This window comes from Cervus canadensis, chromosome 2 (genome assembly GCF_019320065.1).
Source record: "Cervus canadensis isolate Bull #8, Minnesota chromosome 2, ASM1932006v1, whole genome shotgun sequence".
Lineage (NCBI taxonomy): Eukaryota > Metazoa > Chordata > Mammalia > Artiodactyla > Cervidae > Cervus > Cervus canadensis.
In genome coordinates, this window is record NC_057387.1 from 43,606,497 (window position 1) to 43,622,464 (window position 15,968).

The following is a 15,968-nucleotide window of genomic DNA, read 5'->3' on the forward strand; positions in this document are numbered from 1 at the left end:
ATGTTATCATAATAGTCTCATTCATGTAACAGTTTCATGTAATAAATGAGTGCATTTGCACTCTAATTTTGTATCTCTGTTTCTATTAACTTGGCTAATGTGAGATAGAATAAGAAAGGCAAACTCAAAAAAAAAAAAAAAGAAAGGCAAACTCATTGTCATGACTGACAAAATTAACAGTTAGTTTGCCAAGACTGAATAACCAAATTTGGACTTGTCAAGATAAGGCTACAGTGGAAAGTCTCTTGGAGGAAAGATAGCTAGCTGCCTTCACTGACATCATTTAGCACTTTTAATTGAAGCTAGTGTCTGATTCATGTATATGAAAGTTCCTAGACCATCCACTCAACAAGCCTTTAATGGTTAACTACTATGTGGAAATACAGTAGTAAATAAATTAATAAAAAATGCCTCTTGCTTTCATAACTACAGAAAATATTTATAAATAAAAAATAGCCGTTTGCCTTTATGAATACAGTCAGTCTTTTAAAAAATACAGTAACATGTAATATAGTATTAGGTATAATAAATGCTATGAAGAAGAATAGAAAATAGGGAAAAGGGCAGAGAAAGTGGAGAGAGATTCAGTTTTAGGGACAATGGTTAGGAAAGATGTTTCTAAAGAAGTGCCATTTAAACAGAGACCTGAATGAGATGAGAGTGTAAACTCTGTGAACATTTGGCAGGACATTTCAGACAAAGGGAACGGCATGTGCAAAGGCCCTGAGGAAGAAGTGTGCTTTTGTCTAGAAGGAGCAGCAGGGAGGCACTGTGACTGCAGCAAACTCAGTGGCAAATGATATAGCCTGGTAGCAAATGAGATGGGTCCTCATACAGAACGTGAAGGTGAGCAAACATGCCTTGTTGAAATGATAGATGGCAGAATTTCAACTGCTATTTGAAAGCCTTCCTCTGATCAAGATTAAGTGAATAAGTAAATAACAGTGGCTTCCAGAAAGCAAATATTAAGGTCTGTATAGCAATTTGAGTTTGGCAATGCCTGGCACATAGTACTCCACAATATTTATTGAAATAACGATACTCTTTTTCATTTGGTTATCCTGTAAACCATGTGAGATTCTTTCAAAATGTAACCATACGTTATGTAAAGAACTGCGTGGTAATTTGAATAAGAAATTAAGATTAAAAAGTAAAGACTCAGTCTTGAATTTTGTTGACTTCCTTTAGATATAGGAATTAATGCTTAGCAGGTAGGATTTGCAGAACTGTTTTTATTTCAACTTTTGCTTCCTTTGGGAAAGTACTAAAATATTACTTAATTCTTACCATGGATAAGAATTAAAATCTTAAATACTTTAAGGTAAATGTAGCGAAAATACATTGTGATTTAGTGTATGAGCCTGGAAATGAGATTTATTCTGTCCATTTAAAAATGTATAGCATTATTTGAACAGTACTTTCTTGTTTATCTTTTCACATACATGATCTCATTTAATTTATCCTCACAACACTTTATTATTTATCATTACTTTTATCACTTTCATTAATATCTTTGTTTCATGAGGGAATATTTGCAGATTGAGATGTTAAACATTTTCCTAAGAACATATAAACAGTGTAGTTGCAAACCTGAAAGTTAAAAACAGATTTCCTGTTTCCACAGTTCCTTGGTCTCCTACTATATTATATTCCATTTCACTGTTACTCATATGAAATTCTCCTCGACAGGCCTCGATTGTAAGCTGGCCACCGTTAGTGAAATGACATTAGCTAAATATGATTATGTCTTAATGTTCACTGGAAGGATTAGACTAGTTAAGACATACCAAAGGGAAAAGCAATTATCTATTGAAATATGAATCTCTTGATTAGAACTGGAAATCATATATTGGTATTAGAATATTCATCTGGAATTTAAAACATCTGAATATAGTTATTACTTTTCTACTTCTCCTGTAAAGAGCTTCAGTGAGGTTAGTTTTGAGGCTTTTTGATGAGTGCCAAGATTTAAAACAACATTTTACTGGAAGAGTAAGCTCATCTAATTGACTCATTTTTTTGTAGAAACTTAGACCGTAGGAATTTCTAACTACATGAGAAACATAGGCACTGGTGTTATCTTTTCCCTATTTACCTTACTGCCTAAATAAAATAATTAAATTAATCAATGTTAAATTGCCTTAGAGTTGTAGTGGTATAACTTAGAGTATGCTGTTTTACTTAACTTGTTCAGATTTTGAAGTATAAATTTATAATTAACTGCATAAAACATGTGGCCTTATTGATAATAATCCCCTGTGAGTCCTTCAAAATATGGTGTCCTGCTGGCTTCCAGTCATCTGAGATTTGTAATGATTGCAGTAATATGTGATTAATGTATGGCAAGGATTCTTCCACTGGATGTGGGACATACTTGCCTGATAACAGTTTCCTTATTGGACTGATACTGTGTTTTTTTAGATGAAGAGGTTTTTGTTTTTTTAAAAAGCCTTTGTATCTTTTCATGTGTTTGTTAGCCATCTGTATGTCTTCTTTGGAGAAATGTCTGTTTAGTTCTTTGGCCCATTTTTTGATTGGGTCATTTACTTTTCTGGAATTGAGCTGTAGGAGTTGCTTGTATATTTTTGAGATTAATTCTTTGTCTGTTGCTTCATTTGCTATTATTTTCTCCCAATCTGAGGGCTGTCTTTTCACCTGGCTTATAGTTTCCTTTGTTGTGCAAAAGCTTTTAAGTTTCATTAGGTCCCATTTGTTTATTTTTGCTTTTATTTCCAACATTCTGGGAGGTGGGTCATAGAGGATCCTGCTGTGATTCATGTCGGAGAGTGTTTTGCCTATGTTCTCCTCTAGGAGTTTTATAGTTTCTGGTCTTATATTTAGATCTTTAATCCATTTTGAGTTTATTTTTGTGTATGGTATTAGAAAGTGTTCTAGTTTCATTCTTTTACAAGTGGTTGACCAGTTTTCCCAGCACCACTTGTTAAAGAGGTTGTCTTTTTTCCATTGTATATCCTTGCCTCCTTTGTCAAAGATAAGGTGTTCATAGGTACGTGGATTTATCTCTGGGCTTTCTATTCTGTTCCATTGATCTATATTTCTGTCTTTGTGCCAGTAGCATACTGTCTTGATGACTGTGGCTTTGTAGTAGAGTCTGAAGTCAGGCAGGTTGATTCCTCCAGTTCCATTCTTCTTTCTCAAGATTACTTTGGCTATTCGAGGTTTTTTGTAATTCCATACAAATTCACTCATCATCAGAGAAATGCAAATTAAAACCACAACGAGGTACCATTACACGCCAGTCAGGATGGCTGCTATCCAAAAGTCTACAAGCAATAAATGCTGGAGAGGGTGTGGAGAAAAGGGAACCCTCTTACACTGTTGGTGGGAATGCAAACTAGTACAGCCGCTATGGAGAACAGTGTGGAGATTTCTTAAAAAACTGGAAATAGAACTGCCATATGACCCAGCAATCCCACTTCTGGGCATACATACCGAGGAAACCAGATCTGAAAGAGACACGCGCACCCCAATGTTCATCGCAGCACTGTTTATAATAGCCAGGACATGGAAGCAACCTAGATGCCCATCAGCAGATGAATGGATAAGGAAGCAGTGGTACATATACACCATGGAATATTACTCAGCTATTAAAAAGAATGCATTTGAATCAGTTCTAGTGAGATGGATGAAACTGGAGCCCATTATACAGAGTGAAGTAAGCCAGAAAGATAAAGACCATTACAGCATACTAACACATACATATGGAATTTAGGAAGATGGTAATGATAACCCTATATGCAAAACAGAAAAAGAGACACAGATGTATAGAACAGACTTTTGGACTCTATGGGAGAAGGTGAGGGTGGGATGTTTTGAGAGAACAGCATCGAAACATGTATATTATCTAAGGTGAAACAGATCACCAGCCCAGGTTGGGTGCATGAGACAAGTGCTTGGGCCTGGTGCACTGGGAAGACCCAGAGGAATTGGGTGGAGAGGGAGGTGGGAGGGAGGATCGGGATGGGGAATACATGTAAATCCATGGCTGATTCATGTCAATGTATGACAAAACTCACTACAATATTGTAAAGTAATTAGCCTCCAACTAATAAAAATAAATGAAAAAAAAGTAATTAAAAAAAAAAAAAGCCTTTGTATCCTCAGTGACCAGTGACTATTACATATCTGGCGTGTATTAGAATCTAAATAAACTTTGAATGAGTGAATGACTTGCTTTCATTGTTAGCTTGGGAACAAGATTGACTTTTGCATTATATTTTTTATTAATATTTTGAATGCTTGAACTGAAGCATTATTATCAAACAATAGAAACTTGTCAGCTATTGGACCCCTTGCTTCTCAGTTTACTTGGACAACATAGTAGCTTTCATTTTTATGTCATCTAAGTCCATTGCTTAGATGCTTGAGAGTCCCTTGGACTGCAAGGAGATCCAACCAGTCCATTCTAAGGAGATCAGACCTGGATGTTCATTGAGGACTGATGTTGAAGCTGAAACGCCAATACTTTGGCCACCTGATATGAAGAGCTGACTCATTTGAAAAGATGCTGATGCTGGGAAAGATTGAGGGCAGGAGGCGAAGGGGACGACAGAGAATGAGATGATTGGATGGCATCACCGACTCACTGGACATGGGTTTGGGTGGACACCAGGAGTTGGTGATGGACAGGGAGGCCTGGCGTGCTGTGGTTCATAGGGTCGCAAAGAGTTGGACACGACTGAGGGACTGAACTGAACTGAACTGAAGTCCGTTGCAAAATCATCTTTCCTGATGTTAAAATTCGGTGCATGTAGACATGGGACCAAAGATGGGCTTCAGGAGATCCATTGGTCATTGAAATTGTATATATAGCATATTGTCGTACTGGACTCTTTGCAATCCTATGGCCAGTAGCCTGCCAGGCTCCTCTGTCCATGTTCTCCAGGCAAGAATACTGGAGTGAGTTGCCATATCTCCCTACAGGGGAACTTCATGACCCGGGGATTGAACCCATTTTTCTTACATCTTCTGCATTGACTGCTTTTTTAATATTTAAGTTTTTAAGGGACTTTCCTGGTGGCTCAGTGGTAAAGAACCCGCCTGCCAATGCAGGACACTTGGCTTCAATCCCTGGGTCAGGAAAGAGCCCCTGGAGAAGGAAATGGCAACCCACTCCAGTATTCTTGCCTGGGAAATCACATGGACAGAGGAACCTGGCAGGCTATAGTCACATGGGATCACAAAACAGTCAGACACGACTTAGTGACTAAACAGCAACAATTTTTTAAGAGAAATGGATCTTGATTTTTCATTATATTCTCATAGCGATCTTATGATCAAAAAGTTAAAAGTCTTGTTTTTTTTTTCCCATAAAGACTGTATTTATTTTGCTTTATTACTCGTTAGCATCACTTGAACAACTTGAAAAGTACACTCTTTTCTACCTCATTTCATAACATCTGATCTGTTAGTATTATAGTGGGGTTCATAGATACTCTTCCTCCTCTTTATTTTTTTCCTTCGCTTCCTCTAATTATTGAAAACCTTCTATTTGTTCAGTGTACTAAGTGCTTTGCATACATTACCTCATCTAATTAGACTGACAGCTCTAGAAGGTTAAGTATATTTTGCTCAGGATAAACTAAGTGCCCTGCCTAAGGATTATAACCAGTAGACAGTAATGCCAAGGCCTGGGGCTAGAGCCAACCCTTCTACCTTTCCCTCTCGCCCCTCCTTAGCCCTCTTAATCTGGAAAATTTTGAATCGCTTGGAAGACATGTTTAGAAGTCGTGAACCTAGACATCTCTGCTCTAGGAGAATTAATTCCTCTCCCCTCAGTATATTATCAGTGGATTGTGATCAATATGAGGGTCTTTTCTTACTCAACTTTATATCCTTGATGCTTAGTATGATGCCTAAAAAAACAGATTTTCAAATTTCTTTTTTGTTAATTGAAATTTAATTGATTAATTTCAGCTTTGGTTATTTAGTAAGTATGACACTAAAGTTCTAGTAGCTGTGCCATTAACTCTCTGTGACCTTAACAATATAGTACTGTTTCCTCATTTATTAAAATTAATTTACTAATTAAAAAAAATTTATGTTAATATATACATTTTAGATCCAATTTATTTAGTTCTGGTTATTGTGATTATTTCATAAAGGAAATGTAGTCCTAATAGAAACTAAATTATATGGTAATACCATCAATTATTTTATTTAATAATGTAATTTGCTAACTTTTTTGCTTCTTTTCTGTCCTGTCCAGCATGTGAATTAGTAGATATTTGGTTGAATTTATTATTGCTTGGTTTAGTTTAAGTAAAGATAATTCAGTGATTTTGTTTAAATTTGTCAGCATGGAGAGGTATTCTTGTGTATTACTTTGCCCCAAGGTTGCTGTTGATATTCTGCTCATTTGTTTTGTTATGTTTTATACAATCCTTAAAACAGATGAGATATAAAACACTGTAAAATTTATCACAGTTGAAACTTTAGACCTTCTCTCAACCCATGGGGATTCATTTGGCAGGAGGCCATCAGAACCAGTTCTTTTTGATCCTTAGTTTCTAGTTTCCACTTTAATTGCTGCCAAAATCTGAGCACTTGGGAATTTAATTGCTCATTATATTTGTCACAGTGGTGTCACAGACCCAAATACAGACTGTTGCATGCACAATATTTATGGATATTAATTTGGCCTAAACGAGTATATTGGATTCCTTTTTTTTCTACATTGTAAAGTATAGCACATCTAGAAAGAAGTCAGTCAGTACTGTGTATGGACTTATGCCCCACTTTACTAGTAAACTATTATCTATCCAGTGCAGCATCTAAATTTAACAATGGACAACTAGAGGAAGACCTATTCAGAACTTTATTATATTCACTTTATTCAGTTTACTCTTTTGAAGCAGTCTGAGCGATTTGAGTCTAGCTTTGAGGACAGACTCCCTGGGTTCAAATCCCTATTTTATCACTTACTAGCTATATGACCTTAGGCAAGTTATCTTAATCTCCCTATACCTGTTTCCTCATTTGTAAAGTATACAGCTCAATGATTTTTGTGCAGATTAAAAGGGTAAAGTTCCTAGAAAAGTGTATAATACAGAGTAAGCCCTTCATGTTAGCTACTTTATGGCAACCCACTCCAGTACTCTTGCCTGGAAAGTCGCATGGATGGAGGAGCCTGGTAGGCTATAGTCCATGTGGTCGCTAAGAGTCAGACAAGACTGAGCGACTTCACTTTCACTTTCACTTTCATATGCCAAAAAAACTGTGACATTTACCCTGGTTGATGCTATGGATTTCCAGTTTCCTACTAATTAAGTAGAGATAACCTTTGCCTACTGTAGCAAATGGGATGTCTGGTCAGCACTAAATTCAATACTTGCATGTCCTTCCATTTTTCCTGTGTGTTCCCACTTACTTGCTCAATGGTGTTTAGGCTAATAGGCCTGGTTTTTGTCCCAGTGTTTTATTACTAATCACTGATTTTTCTCGTTCTTGTGCTTTCTGATCTGAAGAATAGTTTGTTTGTTTTCTCTGTGTGTCCCCTTTTCCTTTTAATATGCTTTTGCCTTTCCCTTCCTTATTTCCTACAAAACTGATGGCCCATCCTGCCTCTGCTGTGATGGTTGCAGCTTTCTCATGCATTTGTCTTGGTCAAAGGAAATTATAAAAAAGGCCCTTGAAAAATCGGAAATATCAGTCATCAACCATGGGCAAGGTAATTTTCAGAACTGTTTGAAAGGTTTTACATCCTGGAAAGTCCCTTATGCCTTACTTATGCCTGAAATTGTGTTCTGGGGTAAGCCTACACTTATATATAAAATTCCATTGAAACGGGAGGGAAGGGGGCAGGGTACAATGTTTGAAAGAATGACATAGCCATCAGTTCAGTTCAGTTCAGTCACTCAGTCGTGTCTGACTCTTTGCGACCCCATGAATCGCAGCATGCCAGGCCTCCCTGTCCATCACCAACTCCTGGAGTTTACTCCAACTCATGTCCATCGAGTTGGTGATGCCATCCAGCCATCTCATCCTCTGTCATCCCCTTCTCCTCCTGCCCCCAATCCCTCCCAGCATCAGGGTCTTTTCCAATGAGTAGTCATAGGACATGACAGAAACTGGTTAAAGCCAACTATATCCACCGTGGTGGTTATTTGGCTTCCAGTGTAGCTTGAGCCTCATTATATGCTCATTGTAATACATTAGCACGCTAAATGGCACATCCGTCAATGCCATGGCAGTTCTGAGACCAGCCGAAAAAGGTCAGAGAGTGGGCAGTGGCCCAGTTCCGGCAAATCCCTGCCCTTTCTTCAAAGTAGTTGGAATAATCCTCCCACTCATTAGCTAATGAAATTATTAAGCCTATAAGAACTAACCATGCTATATTTGGGGGCCCTCTTGCCTTCTGAGATGGCCCACACTGTCTGTGGAGTGTATTTCTCTCTAAATAAATCTGCTTCTTACCTATCACATTGTCTTTCACTGAATTCTTTCTGCAATGAGATATTAAGAACCTGAGTTTTATTAAAGCTTAAGACCAAGTGTGTGATCTCATTTAAAAGACTATGGGGTTCAAGTCCTGATCTGAGTTACAAGATTTTATCCTTGAGTAAACAACATATTAAGTTATTTGTTACTTAAAAATAGGTTTGTGATTTTTCTCAGGTACATACTTGTGTGCACTGGGCTGAGAATAGATTTTGATAGGAGGATGTTGGCTCCATTTTACTTACAGTTGTCCCTACTTTTATGAAAATGTAACTGATAGTGGACATGACAGTGAATCTCTTTGCCCCTCATTTAATGGCACTGATACTTAATTTACTTATGAAGAGAATGAATATATAAAGATGTTAGTTTCTTGAGATGTTAACTTGATTCTGGAAAAAGACTGACATATGTCTAAATTAGATTTAACCCTTGTATCTCTTCTTTTGTACTTTCATATATTGTTCGAAAAAAAAAAAAAAATCTTGGATTTGATTTCCTCAGGACTCAGAGGTACTTTTGGTGAAGGTAACAATTAGACTGTTTAAATGTTTATAGCATTCACTTATTTCCTCTTTTTTTGGGGGGGGGGTGCACAATAATCTTTGTACAGACTCAGGGATTGTGAAACAGTTCCTTCTTTGCATTTCTGGTATTTGTCACTCACTTTGGGTTCTCATTGTACTTCATGGCAAAATATGGCATTTTAACCACTTCCAGATAAAATCATTAAATTTGAGGCTTCTCTTCATTAAAATGAAGAAATACCTTCAGATGCTATGGAACACTTTCTCTGTCAGTCAACTCTGAGTTCTTTGGCTGTCCTCAATTCCTGGAGCCACAATGAGCTCAGTGGTGATACTTTAGGCTTTTGTGTCCAATTCTCTCTCTCTGTCTTCAACAGAGTGTTTTCTCCTATCTTTGTGGCTGGAAAAACTAAACAGTCAAGTAGGCTTTCCACTGTATTGTTTATGGTAGGAATAGGCCTTTAAGATCTCAAAATCTAGTAATTTTATTAGTTTCTTTTAAAATGTCCTTCATAAACTTGTTTCTCTGCAGCAGTGGTGGCCAAAATAAAGTTTAAAATTACAGTGAAGGTTGCAAAGAGGAGGAAGGTGATGAGGGATGTCAGGTCTAAAAGAAAAACAGACAAAACAGTATTTTTTCTTAATGCTCTTAACATACCACATAGAAAGGCAGCAAAGACTTTTTTTGTACTAACATCTAGACTCATTGGAGATTCTGAAGCCATCTACATAATTTTTAAAAATATAAGTCTGAAAAAGTAAAATTTCCACAAGAATTCTATTTTTGAATGGTTGTCTATACATAGATCTTACTGTGAATTGACCTTTTCCAAAAATTGATCAGATTAACGTTTACTTTTTTGGAATGATTTATAAATTCTGAGAAATGATAAAATCCTATTTTTTTTAATTTTTTACATTTTATTATACAGTTTTTCCCAAGGGACTGAGAAATGGATATTGAGGTGACAAGAGATTTTTGTGAACTATGTCTGTGTTTGCTTTTGATTCTAAGCTGCCGTGTCACATGCTTGTAGCAGGCTGCCTTAAAACATTTGTTATCTATGACTTGTTTGCCATGGATGTTATTGCTCTGGTCTAGGGAGTTACTTTCAATGGCTATATTGAGATCTTAAAATTCTCTCTTAATTACAGTAGTGCGACTTTCTAGCTTTTCCATTAGATTTAATGAGTAAATCTCAGATGTCCTATAGATAGCATGTCTTAAAGACAGTAACCTAACTGAAGAAAATTATTTTTAAATAAAGGGATTCAGATATAATTTTATTTGATTTCATTAATCCCTGTTGGTGAAATCAAAGTTTCTAAGATAGTCTTGAAAATCAACCATGCAAAACAAAAATACCTTGTCAAAGTACAAGATTTATTTCTGTTAAATGACTCCGTTTAGCAAACATATTTGTATATATGTGTGTGTGTTTATGTATATAAATATCCAAAGTAGGTGGTTTATTAAAAATACGACCATAACAATGAAATAGAAGTGTCTATTTCCACATCTGATTTATAAGCCACCTGTGGGGAAGTAACAGATGCAGTTTTCCATATTGAGTTGGTAAAGTTTTATTGATAGATGTTGCAAAACCTTTTTCAATTTAAGATTTAAATGTGAGACTCTTAGCAGTGATTCATTTAAATTGATGGTGTTTGGTTTCTGGAAAACCTGGAAAAAAATAAGTATAATCATATGACCACCAAGAAAACGTGCATTGTTTTCCATCAGTGGTTGAACTGGGAAACAACAAGAATGAGATTTAGAATCAGTTATCCTGAATTTGAGTATTAACTTTACCATAGTCATGCATTTTGAATATATTTAACATGAAAACAGTTTGAGTTAGATGGGAAATTATTTGGAATGAATAATCCAAGTTAATGAATATTAATATTTTTCTTAATACTTTTAAGCTTGTATTTCATTTTCATCCATCTATTCCTGTTTTATGTTTGTAATAGCATTAGCAAAGAAACAAATCAAACCAAAAAGGAATTAGCTAAATAAGTAATAGCACATGGATGCAATGGAATATTATGCAACTCTAAAAACTGTATCTTGAAGTCTGTTTAGAATCATGAGTAGATACTAGTCATCTGTTATTAAGTTTGAATATATGAAAGTTAAAAAAGTACACTGTAAATATTATATCCCTAGTAATTATGTTTGGGTCTTTTTATGTATTCACTTAAGTAGCATTCAAGTGGCATTATTTGAGTAGAAGTTGAACACAGTGGGTTAAATATAGGAAATATATGTAACTGATTTCATTACATGACTTTATTTTCTTTTACTGCTTTGTGTACATCCTTATACCTCTTTTGGGAGTGCAAGATTTTAAAAATAAAACTGATTGGAAACTTTGGACAATTTGAAATAGTAGAACTTTCATGAACTCATTGGCAAATAGAGGCAGAAATTTTATTTTGTCAAGGTCATATTTAATATAAAAAATACTAGAAAAGTAAAGTTCTGTCTTAAATTTCTTTTGTTGCTATCTATTATTTTGTTGTATTCTATTTTACGAAGCATATTCAATATAGAATATACAAATACTTCCAAAACTTTAAAAAAAATCTCTTGATTTTTTTATCTTGAAGTAAAAAAAATGTAAACATATAACAAAAACCTTGGGAAATATTGAAAACTATAAGTAAAAAAGATGTCCTTGTTTATTTAACATTTTGAGATAATCTGAGTTACTGTTTCATTGCTAGTCTTTTTTGGCTTTGCTTGTTTGTTTTCCATAATTGTGACTGTATCATACAACATATTCAGTTCAATAGTGTCTTTTTAAAAAAGGTACTCAATATCATACATTGACTATATCCACCTAAACAGCATTTGTAATTAATGCATAATATCCTTTAAATTTGAAGTCCTTTATTTAACTATTCTTTCATTATTAAATTTTAGAATCCTCCTCAGTATTTCACTGTCACAAAAATGCTGCGTTGAACACCTATAAATGTAGAACTTCTTAAAAATATTATTGTTCCCATAGAATATATGAAATGGCACTATAATCTGTACAGTTTAAAATTTACATCCCCTCCGCTTTTCTCCCTTGACTTTCAGTATTAGGCAAAAGATAGGAAAAGTTTGATTTCTAATTTAAAGGCCCAGACTATAAATTTTAGCTCATAAGTTCTGGGAGTGTTCTTCAAAGCCAAGCTAATTCAATAGTTAGGTTATTTATCTTTGCAATTATAGTCATATATGTGTTATTCTTTAAGACTATCACTGTATAGAGAAAAAGTCTGTAATTTAGTTAAGAAGGTATCAAAAGTTTATCAGGGTAAGTTATAGGAATTTGATCTTTATTATAGAATTTTAGTAAATAATAAAATGTTATTTCATTATTATTAGCTGATAGCTGACATTTACTATGTCAGATACTTTGAACTTCTTATCTACCTTTTTTTAAAACAGTAGTGATATACTGTTGCATTATGATTCCTTCACCAGAATTCAAACTATCTTCTAAAAGTGTCTTATTGCAGTATCACATATGGAAAAGTAAACAGATCCTAAGTATTCAGGTCCATGAATTTTCACAAAATGAATTGAACAGTGCCCTAGAAGACTCTTCTGCCTCTTGTAGTCACTATACACTGCTTTCCAACTGATTAGTTTTGCCCGTTTTTAAAATAACAGCTTTATTGATATATGCACACACCATAAGTTTCACTCTTAAAGTGTATATAAATCGGTGGTTTTTAGTATATTCAAAGTGTTGCACACTGATTGTCACTAATATCAAAACTTTCACGTCCCCGGAAAGAAACCTCATTACAATTAGCAGCAATTCCTTCCCTCTCAGCAGCCACTGGCAACCACTAATCTCCTTACTGTCTCTATGGATATTCCTATGCTGACATTTTATATAAATGAATTGATGCAATGTGGCCTTTTATGTCTGGCCTTTTCACTTAGCATAATGTTATTAAAGGTCATCATGTACCAGAACTTTACGTCTGAATAGAATATCATTATATTGGCATACCATATTTTTTATCCATTTATCCTTCTATTGACTTGAATTTTTTTTACTTTTTGTCTTCTGTTGTGAGTAATGCTGGCATGAACATGTGTGTGTGTGTGTGTGTGTATGGATGTATGTCTTGATTATTGTAGATTTATAGTGATTTTTGAAATTAGAAAGTATTAGTCCTTCAACTTTGCTCTTCTGATTTTAGGAAGATTTTGTCTATTCTTTGTTCTTAATATTCTGATAGGAATTTTAGGATCAGCTTATCAAAGTCTGCCAAAAAAAAAAAAGTCAGCAGGGATTTTGATAGGAATTGCATTAAATCTTTAGAGTAATTTAGGGAGTAGTACACCTTAACAATAGTAAGTCTTCTAATCCATGAACATAGGATGCCTTTCCATTGATTGTGGCCTTTAATTTTTTCATGATGTTTGCACTCCTCAGTACCCAAGTCTTAGGCTTTTTTTTTTTGTTGTTAAACATTCAGAAATATTTTATTCTTTTTATGTTCTTATAAATGGAATTATTTTCTTATTTTTGGAATATTCACTATAGGTTTGTTTATTTTTGAACTTTATGTAAGTGGAATAATTTTCCTGTGTGCTCTTTTGTATGTCATTTAATTTAATGCTTGTGAAATACATGCATGTTACTCCACATAGTCAGTTTGTTCATTCTCATTGCTGTGTATTTTCCATTGTGTTAATATAGCACAATTGATTTGTATGTCCCCTATTTATGTGCGTTTGACTTTTTTTTTTTTTTTCGCAGTTTTGGGAAATTTGGTAGTGCTACAATTAATATTCTTGTATATGACTTTAGGTGAACATATTATAATATATATTTGTTCTGGGTGTATTCCCAGACATGAATGTTCAGCTTTTGAAAGTGCAACCAAAGAGCTTTACAAAGTGGTTGTAACAATTTGCAGTTTAGTTTTTAAACTACAAAAGCACTTTTGTATCATCTATCTTTTTCATTTTAGACACTTCCAAAATGTGTGTAATATATCATTTTTAAAATTTGCATCTTTCTCATAATTAATGCTGTTGAGCATTTTAAAAAAAGATTAATTATTTGTATAGTCTCTGTTATATAGTGTCTATGTAAGTCTTTTGCCCATTTTACATTGAATTATCTGTTTTTTTCATATGTAAAGGAAGGCATTCTTTATTTATTATAGACATAAGTAATTAAAGCAGTGTGATATTGGCACAAGAATTGGAAATTAGACAGTTGACCATTATGGACTCCAGAAACAGATCCCATGTATACTGTATCTTACTTTATGGGAAAGATGAATTAAAGTGGGGGAAATGATGGTCTTTTCAGTCAATAGTACTGATCTAATTGCTGACCTATATGGTGTGATTTTGTTACATACTGTATACAAGTATCAATTCCAGATGAACTATTCATCTAAATGTGAAATGAAAATAATAGAACTTTGTGGAAAAAATATAAGAAAATATCTTTATAACCTTGAGGAAAATAAAAGATTTCTTAAATAGGACAAAAATAACACTAATCATAAACCTAAGTGATAATAAATTAGGCTTTTTAAGAATTATGAATGTATGATAACACATTTACAGGAGGCTTAGAAAATACAGAACAAAATTACATATAGTTCCACTATATATTACAACTAATTTTTAGGTAGCTAAAGTAAGATTTTTAATTGGAGTTTCAATATCAAACTCTCAAAAATTAATAGAATCAATATACAGAAAAGTAAAAGGATATGTGCTGGTTTAGTTGCTTAGTCGTGTCCGACTCTTGCGACCCCATGGCCTATAGCCTGCCAGGCTTCTCTGTCCATGGGATTCTCCAGGCAAGAATACTGGAGTGGGTTGCCATTTCCTTCTCCATAAAAGGATACAGTAGACTTAAAAAGCACCATGAACCAATTTGAGATCATTAAGATTTATATAATTTTAACACAACAGTAGGATACAAATTCTATTCAAGTTCCCATAGATTAAATATAGATGCTGGAACATATTCAGGGACATAAAAGAAGGACAAGGTGCAAAAATTTCATGGTGTAAAGGTATTGAAATCACACATAGTCTGTTCTTTTATCACCAGGGAATTATGTTAGAAATCAATACAAAAGATATTTGGAAATAACCCACATACTTTCAAGTACAATGTGACATTTACCAAGAGAGAGCTTTGGCTTAGCTGTTGAAACCCTCAATAAAGTTTGAAGACTGAAGAAACACAGAGCATGATTGCAGAAAAGAAAGCATTTAAATGAGAAATTAATATCAAAGATACTTTAAAAACCCATGTATTTGAAAATTAAATGTCTACTTTTAAGTGACATATGTATCTAAGAAGAAATTGGGCCTCTTTAAAAATAAGAAATTCTCTTTATGAAAAGATACTATTAAAAAGTGAAAAGAAGACACAGGGCAGGAGATATTTGCAACTTACATATCCATAGAAGGACTTCTATTCACAATTCAAGTGATTTTAGGTACAATTTTGTGAATTTTCAAGATTTTCATTAAAAACATGCCTCTGTGTTAAAAAGAATGTTCGCCATAATTTGGCCAATCTAAAAAAATCAAAGCATGGTCATATTGATATATATATATGAATAAATAAATGGGTTTTAAATCAACGAATACTTACACACTGAATATTGTTAATCTAAATTCTGTGTTTTTGTAAAATCCAGCATATTTATTTACAATTTAAACAGAGCACACTGATGTTTAAAATTATATTAGTTTTTCTTTCTTAAATTAACTAAAATGTTAAGTCCACTTATTTTATTACCTAAGTACTACTAAATTATAATATATGAAATATAATGTGCCAAAAGATTCATATGGATGCACATTTTAGGCTAAAATTTAATCTTGTACATTATGTTCTCATAACTTATTAGGATCGTGTGAGATTAAGTTAGTTTTACATATAAAAATATTATTAAAATTTTTAAAAGTCTGTTAAAAAATTC

General features: G+C 34.0%; 1 protein-coding gene across 2 annotated transcripts in view; it reads left to right on the top strand.

The window, feature by feature from the left end:
- DPYD (dihydropyrimidine dehydrogenase) overlaps window positions 1-15,968 on the top strand; it is an 882,445-nt gene that overhangs the window by 103,227 nt on the left and 763,250 nt on the right. The window lies entirely within an intron of this gene.